At 41.7% G+C, this 10,929-nt stretch overlaps 1 pseudogene; it reads left to right on the top strand.

Annotated features, from left to right (window-relative positions):
- Positions 1-1,013: 1,013 nt before the first annotated feature.
- LOC123388339 lies at positions 1,014-1,269 on the top strand (annotated as a pseudogene).
- The last annotated feature ends 9,660 nt before the right edge of the window (positions 1,270-10,929 follow it).

Genomic DNA, 10,929 nt, shown 5'->3' with positions numbered 1-10,929 from the left:
ATTTTATCCTTTAAATAAATACTAAATAAATACTATCTTTTTATAAGTAAACATAGTATATATTTAGTATTTATTTTATTTATTATAATAAAATACTCTATTTTATCCTTTGATGACAAAGAACAGAAGCTCATATGCACTAGTTCAAGTACAAAGTGAATTTACTGAAAGGACACAGGAGAGGTAAGGGATATACACCAAATCATCTGGAAAGTCAGTTTCCAAAACCATTTCTTCAGTCTCTGGTAGCACTATGCCTTTTCTTATCTCTGATTTTTCTGTAGTTCTGCTTGTTTCTGCTGCTTTCTACATATTGGCATTTTCTCTCTGTCTCATGGATTATTACTTTTTAAAAATTTATTTGGCCCTGGTAGAAACTCTGGCTTTGATCCTACTTAACATTTTAATCAGGGAGTCTCTACCATTTTACTGTTTCTCAGTGTCCTATTTCCTGTATCCCAAGAAAAAGAATCAGAGAGGCCCATTTTGAGTTATGTCCATTTATGGTCCTTTCAGGTGTGATGGAGGACAGAGGTACACAAGACTGTTCTTTTCAGTGGATGTGAACTTTCTTTCCTCCAAGAAAGGTGTGTGGTTGGAGACCATTGCTAGCATCTCTACATAGTACAGAGAGTCAGTCTTGTGAACAGTATCTGATTTAAATTCCAGGTGAAAGTGTTGGTTAATTTAGTCCTTATGTCATTTGGAAAGGCAGTTTATCTGTTTCATTCCTTAAAAATTTCAGTAGAAAGACATTCAGTAATTCTAGAAACCTTGGAAGAAAGCTCTTCTGATGGCTTTTTCACCCCTTATATCTAACCTGCTGTGGACTGTGTTCATTTATTTCCAATTTCCTGCCTTTAATGGTAACCAATGCACTATTCAGCATGACCCTAATGGAATCCTTCTTGGTGGCTATGATTAAAAGTAATTAATGAGATATAGAGACAATCCTGTTCTTTCTTTAAGATAAACATTGTATCCTTGCCACCACAGCTGCTGCTGTGACCAAGATGGCTGAGAGACCCACTGCCTCCCTCAAGGATGTCTGGGCCAGGGAGCTGGTGCTGGTCACATTCTTCACCACTGGGGTGGGGGGCCTCACTATAATTCTTCCCTCCTCATGGCACCAAATATGCCATGATGATCAACCAGGTCACAGCCTATAACCAACCAGTGCCCCTCCAAGATGATGGGAACATGCCCCACATGTCCAGCCACCCCCAGGACCTCCAGGGGCCAAGATTGGAGTGGCTAAAGAAATTGTGAGCCCCTCTGGTGACATGGAGGAGGCCCCCTCCCCTGTGGCCAATAACATATGAAAAGTGACTCCAGGAAAAAAGAAAAGGGTAAACATTATATCGTACTTGGAAGTGAGCCTGTATTAAAATCAGGTTTTCTGTCCCTACTTAAATATGAGCAGAAAGCCAAATATTAAAAAACACCTGAAGTAAGCCTCTAACATTTGAGAGAGGAAGAGAGAGGTAGGGAGAGAAAGAGGGAAGGAAACAGAAGGAAAGCATCCTGGAAGAAACAGATTAAACCGGAGAAGGAAATTTTAAAAATTAAGGCATATCATTAATATGGGGAGATAAGAGAAGGCATGGCCTGCATGAAGTAAGAAAGGAATATCATTTATACATGAAATAAGAAAGAATACTATTTAAAAATGAATATTCAGATAAAAAATAGACTCTTAAAATTTAAAAATATAATAAGAAAAATGAAAAACTCGGTACAAAGGTGGAAGATAAGGTTGAGTAAATCTCCCTGAAATAAAGATAGAAGGAGATGGAAAATAGAGGATGAGATATTAATAAAAATGATTTTTCAGAACAGTTTGAGAAGTCCAACATCTGAATAATGAAATTCCCTGAAGAAGGGAGTAGAGAAGATGGAGAGGAGAAATTCATCAACCAAAATATCCAAGAAAAGTTTTTCTGAAGGACATAAGCTTCCAGACTGGAAGCGTTCATTAAGAACCTCAAAAATGGGGCGCCTGGGTGGCTCAGTGGATTAAGCTACTGCCTTCGGCTCAGATCTCAGGGTCCTGGGATCGAGTCCCGCATCAGGCTCTCTGCTCAGCAGGGAGCCTGCTTCCCTTCCCCTCTCTCTGCCTGCCTCTCTGCCTACTTGTGATCTCTCTCTGTCAAATAAATAAATAAAATCTTAAAAAAAAGAACCCCAAAAATGGATGAAAATAGACCCACATCAAGGGCTCTTCATTATAAGATTTCAGAATACTGGTGACAAAGAAAATCCTACAAGCTTTCAGAAAGACAACAAGTAAGTCACATAAAGGATTGGGATCAGAATGGCTTTTGACTTCTCAAAGGCAAAATTAGGATGTAGAGAACCATAGAGCAATATGCTTTCAAATTATTGTCAACCCAGAATTTGATACACAATCAAAGGATCAGTTGGATATGTGATGGGATGGGGAGGAAATCTTCAGACGTACTAATTCTCAAAACTATTTCCTTCCCACATACCTTTTTTTAGGAAGTGACTGGTAGATGAAAATAAAGGTGTAAGCTAAGAGAGAGCTAGATATGAGATACAGGAAGCTGGGAGCAAAAGGATTCTGCGGAAGGACAGTGAAGGGAGACACCAGGAAGACAGTGAGTGTTTCAGGCATAGAGGTATGGAACAGATTAGAAAGTTCCTGAACACACTTCTTTAGGAAGATGAAATTAATAGACTGTCCCATGTGTTGGAAGTCTTGAGAAGAGATTTGGATAACTGTTAAAGATAGGTATTAAATTAATGAGAAGTACATAGAAAATGAAGTAAATAAAGGCAGTAAGGCAATCATTAATTCCAGGGAAAATAAAAAGTTGCACAGAGAAGGAAAAATAATCAGAGTTATTACATGTGAATAGTATTTATGTAGTAATAATACTATAAACTCCAAATATTGGTCTATCTAAAATTATAAAATTATTTTTATTTTGGGAAGGGGAAAAGATGGGAAAGGTGCATGAGTACAGTGAGATGGAGGGAAGAAAAGGAATAAAATCTTTAAATTTTATAGTGAGAGGTGCATAAAGAATGCATAAGACTGGAAGGAAAAAACAACTGAGAAGTAGATTTACAAAACTTATTTAAAGACTTAGAGACCAATTTCATTTAATTGGTGTAAAGTCATGAAAGTAATTACTTCATGAAAGGGGGATATGAAGCTGAGGGAGATAAGAAACTACCATCTTTCTGTAATAAACCTTGTAGAATTATTTGACTATTAACTTTATTTATTTTTTTTTTTAAAGATTTTATTTATTTATTTGACAGAGAGAGATCACAAGTAGGTAGAAAGGCAGGCAGAGAGAGAGGAGGAGGAAACAGGCTCCCTGCCGAGCAGAGAGCCCGATGTGGGGCTCCATCCCAGGACCCTGAGATCATGACCTGAGCCGAAGGCAGCGGCTTAACCCACTGAGCCACCCAGGCACCCTTGACTATTAACTTTAAACATGCATGTTTATCTGATTAAAAAATTATTTAAAAAATCAATAAAAAGAAAATTAATTAAATAATTAAAAATACACACATACCTCAGATAGCCATTGGTAAGCAATTGGAATTGGTGAACAAAGCAAATGCATCCTGGTTTGGGCGACATGAAAGTCGTGAGGGCAGGAAAATCATTTTTATGAATATTATTAGAACATTGCATATTTTGAAGAAATGGATTGTGGAGTTGGACTCATTAGCATTGACACCCATCACCGCAAGGTGTGTGGGGCACAAGCTTCACCTTGATCTTTTCATTGTGGGCAGCAAGGTGACAGGCCAGGTTAAAAGGCAAGGGACTGTCATTCTAGCTAAGAAGGCGTAGACTTCAGGTATAGACAGATAAGAGGTCAATTTCAGGGTGATCAGCCCAGACAAGTATTAGAGATCTAGGCAGGTAGAATCCAAAGGCTGGGTTGTCAGAGATAGCAAGGGGGTAACAGAGGGCAGATCTCAACTCTGCTTCGTCCTAAGGGGCGGGGGGGAATTGGCTTTGCAGACTATTTCATATTGCTTGCTCAGCACAGGTGTAGTTTGGAGCCCAGAACAGCTGGAAGCCTATAGGTAGAGCCCTCGTTTGTTGGCTCTCTGCTCTTCCTCTCTTTGACAGCTGAATTCCTTCGCCATTCTCTGTACGTGTCACTTTTAGCTGCATGCTTAGCCCTGCTCAGGAACCTGGGCCCAGTCCTCCATTAGCAACTGCCAAACTTTGTATGATCATCAGCAGTCATCCTCTGATGTTGGCAGGATAACTGAGTTCTGTTTTTTAACCTCGATTTTCCAACAACTGATACTTTGCCCTGAGCTCCGGTCACCCCTGACTATTCCGCAGCCCGATCTCCTAAAGGCAGTCACATGGTAAACGTGCACACCACTTGGAGATCCTTTGTTCCCAATCAGGCAGAAAATCTGTGCCACACACCCTACTTTCTCCTCTGGCCAGGGTGTTATTTGTATCTCATCTTCTTTTTCTTAGTGTAGATGAAGCTTTTGTACTGTCTTTGCCGGTCTTTTAGTTCCATAAGGCGCCAAGTCTTGGCCTTATTCTCATCCTAGGAATTTATTGAGCATTTACAGTCAACCTATCTGAAATCTTCCAAACACACTTTGCATGGTTTTCATGGATTACTGACACCATTTTCTGGAGGAAGAAACTGTATTTTAATGATAGAAAGGGACTTGTCCATGGTCAAAGTAAGAGAGCAGGGCAGGAATTCAAACACAGGTCATATGGCTCCAGGTCTGGGCTGGGATTACAAGGCTCATTGCCTCCTGCAGTCTTTGTTTGAGCTCTAGGATTTACTTATATTCCCAGGCCTGGCCTTATCTGACTCAGCTTACCCTGCTTCCAAACCCTGGATCTGGTAGCAGGTGAATTTTGCTTCTGTCCGAGGTGGAAGCCAACGTGCCAGGTTATCTTCACAAAATTCGCTTCCATGGAGTTCCTAGGTGATTCTATTAGTTCCCTTCATAGTCTCATGCCCCAGGGAAGTTCCCTAGTTCTTAAAAATGTGGTTCCCAGACCTGGCGTCCTGGTCAGGGGTTGTCTGATAGGGTCAAGTCGTCGCTTGGGCTATTGTTGAATGTGCTTAAATCAGATGTGTTCAGGAAAAAGAAGAGCAGGATTATGGGGTTTCTTTTTCTTTTTAGAAAGATTTTATTTATTTATTTGAGAGAGAGAGTGAGTGAGAGAGGCAAGAGCACAAGCTGAGAGGAGGAATAGAAGCAGGAGAGGTAGGTTCTTTGCTGAGCAGGGAGCCCAGAACGGGACTTGATCCCAGGACCCTGGGGTCATGATCTGAGCTGAAGGCAGACGTCCAATCAAGTGAGCCACCCAGGCACCCCAGAAAGATGTGTTTTTATCTTGGGTTGCTAGGCCACCCAGCTAGTGGGTTCCTTACCATCCATGCCAGGAAATAGGAAACAGGGAGTAGGAAATAAAGGGGGAAATGTGAGAAATCACTTTGTTCGACACCTGACCTTATACCATGGAGTATGAAAAAACTGTCTTAGAGGCCTGTAATGAAGAAGCTGGAGCAAAACAAAAAATCATATGAGAGAGACTGCAGGTCAAGACAGATAGGAAAGAATCTGATGTCAATGTTCTTGAGAGCTAAAGAAGGCTAGATTCACACACGGATAGTTTGGTGTTAAATGTGCCAGGTGTCTCTTTGTTACAACTTACTTTATTTCCTGCACCTCCCCGCTCCCCAGCGCGGACTGCTTGACATGCCCATATGATAAAATAGTGGCAATTGCAACACTTTCTGGAAGGTGTATACCTGGACCTGGACTGAGGCCGAAAGCCGTGACTTGCCTTGCTCTTACAATAATATAAGGCAGTTGTAAAATTTAACACTTTTTTCCCTTTTACATAGTTCACTACCTACTCACTAATCTCCTTGGCATTTATTTGGCATCTGTCAGTTCCTCCCATTGGCCAGTTTGCCTACATGTTTTGCGGGTGTTTGCCCCCTGCTCCACATATGGAGGAACACACCTGCTCGGTCCTGGTCCCCAGTTAAGTCAGGGCTTTTCCAAGCTTTTGAACAGCGAGCCTGCTGACACCGTCTGAGTGCCTCTCTGAGCAGGGATTCCATGATTGATGATGGGAGAGAGTAAATAAATTTCAGTAAGTACACACAAGAGTGGATCAGGACAGTAAGTGCTTACTATGTGCAATCAATGGGCATTATTTTAAAGGAGATTAAAATTTCCTGGACTTAATCCTCCCACTAGAATTGCATTGGTGGCAGCCGATGAGTTACTGTTTTCTCCAGGGAGGGAGTGAGAAGAGCATCTGTGCCTTTTGAGTAAAATCCTGTAGTAAAATAAGCAGTTTAGAAATCTGTTCCGTTTGGAACTCAGTTCCCTGAGAAAATATGTGTTTGTAGTGTACTAAGTCGAAGAAGATGATTCTGGGCAGCAAATGTCTGCAGATTGGAAATGATGCCGAGCTTTATCTCTTCCTGCAACATTCTCGGGCATCGTGCGGCTCCTCTATTTTACAACATATATGGTAGAATCAGATGTTTGGTGGAGGCTGGCACAGGCCTTTGAGCCTGCCCAGTACTCTAGAGCGTACTATGCTTTCCAACAGTGAGATGCACTGATGGAATATGGTGTCTTGGCTGCAACTTGAAGCCTAACTTTTTTCTAAACATGATGATTTATTTTCAGAAGCTGGGAAGACTGTCACTTAAAATGAAAATAGTGTCTATCTCCTAAGAGGTGAAAGCTTACACTTGCCTTCGGGACTTCTGTTCTATAAAAAAATCTCAGGTACCCACCCATTTTTTTTTTTTTTTTTTTTTTTTTTTTTGGGAGAGGGGAGTGTAAATTCAAGATTTTTCCTGACAGTGAATATTTAAATATTATTAATGAAAATTATGTGTATATTTTAGCCAAGTAAAGATTTCAAGACATCTTTATTTTTTCGTGGGAAAAATTTTCTCTATTTTGATTTAAACTGCCCTCTGCCTTGTATCAGTGTTTGGTCAACTATGGCCTATGGCACAGTTCTGGCCTGCTGCCTATTTTGTCAATAAAGTTTTATCAGAACACAGCCATGCTCATTAATTTGCATATCATCTATGGCTACCTGCCTACTATAGGAACAGGTAGTTGTGAGGGAGACTGTGTGGCCTCAAAACTAAAATATTTACCATCTAATCCTGTACCAAAAAAAAAATGTGCCAGCCCCCCTCCTTTTGTTAATGTTTGTTCTTTTTTTGTTGTTGTTATTGTTTGTTCTTACATGTATGCTCTTTAAGTAGTTGATCACAGTCATTGGAACTAGAGATCACAAAATGACAGAAAGGTATGCAGGCCTGAATTTCATGTTGTGCTTGGAGTAAATCTTGACAATGACCTGAGTTTGGCTTGTACTTGCTACACTGTAGATGTCCTGCCCATGATGTCATTCCAGGCTGAGTCACCCTGACTACTAATATTGAACTATTATTTCCTGACATGATTGTCTCATGAGGGCCGTAGGACCAGTCTTCACTCCATGCCATGTAGGTGGGTACACGTGGATTTCCCTTGAAGAGAGTAGATTTTCTCACTGTCAGTCATCCTGGGAAGAGGGCAGATCTGGGATAGGAAAAGAAGATTCAAGAAGCATGCCTCAGACTAAGGTGAACAGGAAACTTCCTCTGCCATTTCACTTCACTGTGGAGGTTGGGCGTGAGTCCAGGGGAGAGCGGGAAGGCCCAAGAGCACTTCTTTTGTGGGGAGGTGATCTTGCTTCTTCCTGAGCATTCATGAGACAGCATCCGGATATTGCCCAGAAATATCGGAGTGTCCCTAGGAGTTGGGAAGAGGAGGCTGATGTCTGGCAGTATACTGATGAGGACTGAAACCATGGACTCAACGCTATTGATGGCCTATCTAATAGGTAGCACCCTCCACAATTAGTTCAGGTATTGAGTGACCGTCTTCAGGGGAGGCTGGGTACCACCTCAGCTCCAGGGCAGTGGGCGAATTTTGATTAGTCTGAGGCCATCAAAATAATTCCATCCCTCTTGCAGAGAAAAAAAAATGGCCATGTGATACACTTCTGGCCAATAAGAAACAAAGGGGAGTTTTTTGGATTACTGGTAGGAAAGTTTTCTCGTTCTTAAATATGAGAAGCACAAGATGCAGAGATTCTTTCCCTGCTTTGGATGTAGCTGTGAGGATGTGACATGGACATAGCCATTTTGCAACTATGAGAGGGAGTTGTCATCCTACCGAGGGTGACAGAGTAGAATGTAAAAGGAACTTGAGTCCTTGATGGCATCAGAGAGCTCCTGAATCACACAGATGTAGAACAGATGTAGAACTTCATGAAATGTGAGAGAATACAATTTCCTTATTGTCGGAGCCTCTTTTCCGTGGATCTTCTAGTGTTTGTAGCCAACTTCACACTCTTAAGCATTTAATATAACCTCTGTATAATTATAAGTTGGTGAGACTTAGAAATAGTAACTCTATTCTTAAAGTACATCCATGCAAAGATAACTAGTTGTGGTCGTCAAGTAGTTAAACTCAATTAAAATGGAGAAATTTAATGAGTCTGAATAATGGCATATGTACCCCAAATCTTTTTTAGTTGGTAAGAAATTCAGAAAATTATAGTCTTAAATTTTGTAATAATAATAAATAAACAATGGAAAGACCAGAAAAATTATTTGGGCAACTTGATCAATCGGTATCTTATTTTAAAAACATTTAGGGGCTCCTATGTGGCTCAGTCGGTTAAGCATCTGCCTTTGGCTCAGGTCATGACCCTAGGGTCCTGAGATCAAGCCCCACATGAGGCTCCCTGCTCAGCTGGGGAGCCCTCAGTAGGGACCCTTTGACCCTCCCTTCATTCATTCCCATTCTTTCTCTCTGTCAAATAAATAAATAAAATCTTAAAAAAAATTTTAAAATTATATATATTCTTACTGTGAAAGTTTCAAACAATATACAAGTATTAAAAGTCCAAAATGATCACTGTTGAATCGGCAGTTTGGGGTCTAATAAGCAGAAGAAGTAGGATGCCAGCAAAGACCCAGCAGGGAAGACAGGTAGGATGCGAGAAACCAGGCAGAAATGCTGGGGTCCAAGAAGGTCCCCAGAGATGCTGACCTCCTGGAAAGCATGCCCACGTGGCTTTCCCTCCCATAGTGTTTAGGGCTGACCTGTGTGACCCAACATGATCCTGTGGACATGATGTGTGTGATTTTTGAGGCTAGGTCATAGAGGATATTACGACTTCTGTTGTGCTCTTTCTTGGTCCCTAACTCAGCTGCCATATTGTGAGGGTACTCAAACACACTCACATCAGGGTCCATGTGGAAAAGAAGTCAGGCCTCCAGGCAACAGCTAGTGAGTGAGCCATCCTGGACGCAGATTTTTCTGCCCCAGTCAAGCCTCAGTCAGCATCTTAACTGTTTAACTTCCTGACAGACCTTGAGCCAGAGATGCCAGCTGTCCCTGGATTCTTGACCTCCGCAAATTATATGCAATAATAAGTGCTTGTTGTTTTAGGCAGGCAAGTCTTGGGGTAACTTGTTGCACAGCCATGGATAGCCAATCAAAGGCCAGGCAGCCCAGGTATCACCCCACATGCCACAGGGGTCTTGATGGCTACTCCAGGCCATTAGCAGGTGGGTATAGGATTCCTGCTTCAGGCTCACTTCCATTCAACTTAGAGTATGGTCATCCTTCAGCCTAAAGGTCCTCAGACTATACATCTGGGCGCAGGGATGAGGCAGTTTGAGACTAGTGTGTTAATGTGTCTGTGTGCCCGCACACACATGTATAGTGTGTGTATATGGCTACATGAATCATTGCTGTTCTCCCTAATGAACAGAAATGCCTCTTTGCCATGCCCTTGGCCCCCATAGTGACTATGAACCCTACTTTAGTTATGATACCTCTTCAGTTTTTGATCCCTTCTTCCGGTTGTTTCCCCAAGATGATTCCTCTCTTTGCAGATTCTACAAAGACTTGTTCTGACCCTTAAATACTGTTTGGAGAACTTGAAACCCGTGTTCGTGCTGGGCCTTCTGGGCTGTGTGTGTTGAAGACACATTCCTTGGGAGGTAGCAAGTGGGAACTTTGTTGGAAATGGACTCTTTGTGGAGCAAAGCACATGGGAAGGAGCTAAATGATACTTGTTTAGGATTCTCAGTTGTAAACTCTCCTTCCCCTGAACCTATTGGTTTAGGGACCACGGGTGGAGAAAGTTATATAAAACTTGGAGTTGCTGGACTCTGGGCCTGGACATTTACCTTAGGTATTAGGGTGTTTGCTTCTACTAACTCAGGAGGTAAGTCCTTTCTATTGTTGAAAAAAAGAAAAACCTCAGCAACTACTCTCAATTGTATGATTTTTGTTGACTGAAAATGAACTTAAGAAAAAAATATTTTATTTAATTGAGAGAAAGTGAGTGAGAGAGCACGAGAGTGGGGAGAGTCAGAGGGAGCCCGATGTGGGACTCTGGGATCATGACCTGAGCTGAAGGCAAATGCTTAACCAATTGAGCCACCAGGTGCCCTGATTTAAAGGAGTTCTTTAAAAAAAAATGCGAAGGCTGTGAGCTTCCAGGCAGCATGCACATTTAAAGGGGAGGAAAGGTTCTCTGAGCAGGAGAGGCATGTATGCACCTGGATTCTTGTCCGTCCTGAGTGAGAACCCAGGAGCGGAGTTTCTCTTTGGAACCCAGGTCTCTCTCTGTCCTCTTCAGCAGCTGATCATCTGTGCATCTGTGCCTTATTTGTTCTGTGGTCCTCCCTCTTTCTGCTTGCTCTGTGCTTTCTTGCTTTGCAATAAAATAATATTTCTTGCCTTCCTAATCTTGAAGGTATATCTTGTATCAGGATATAGACTTTGTCAGTGAGCCGTTCCCTGTTCCCTTCACCCATAATTCAGTGAGATGTTCTCAGT

The sequence above is a fragment of the Mustela putorius genome, unplaced genomic scaffold (genome assembly GCF_011764305.1).
Source record: "Mustela putorius furo isolate JIRA1106 unplaced genomic scaffold, ASM1176430v1.1 tig00003898_pilon_pilon_pilon, whole genome shotgun sequence".
NCBI lineage: Eukaryota > Metazoa > Chordata > Mammalia > Carnivora > Mustelidae > Mustela > Mustela putorius.
This window is presented reverse-complemented; position numbering and strand designations above follow the sequence as displayed.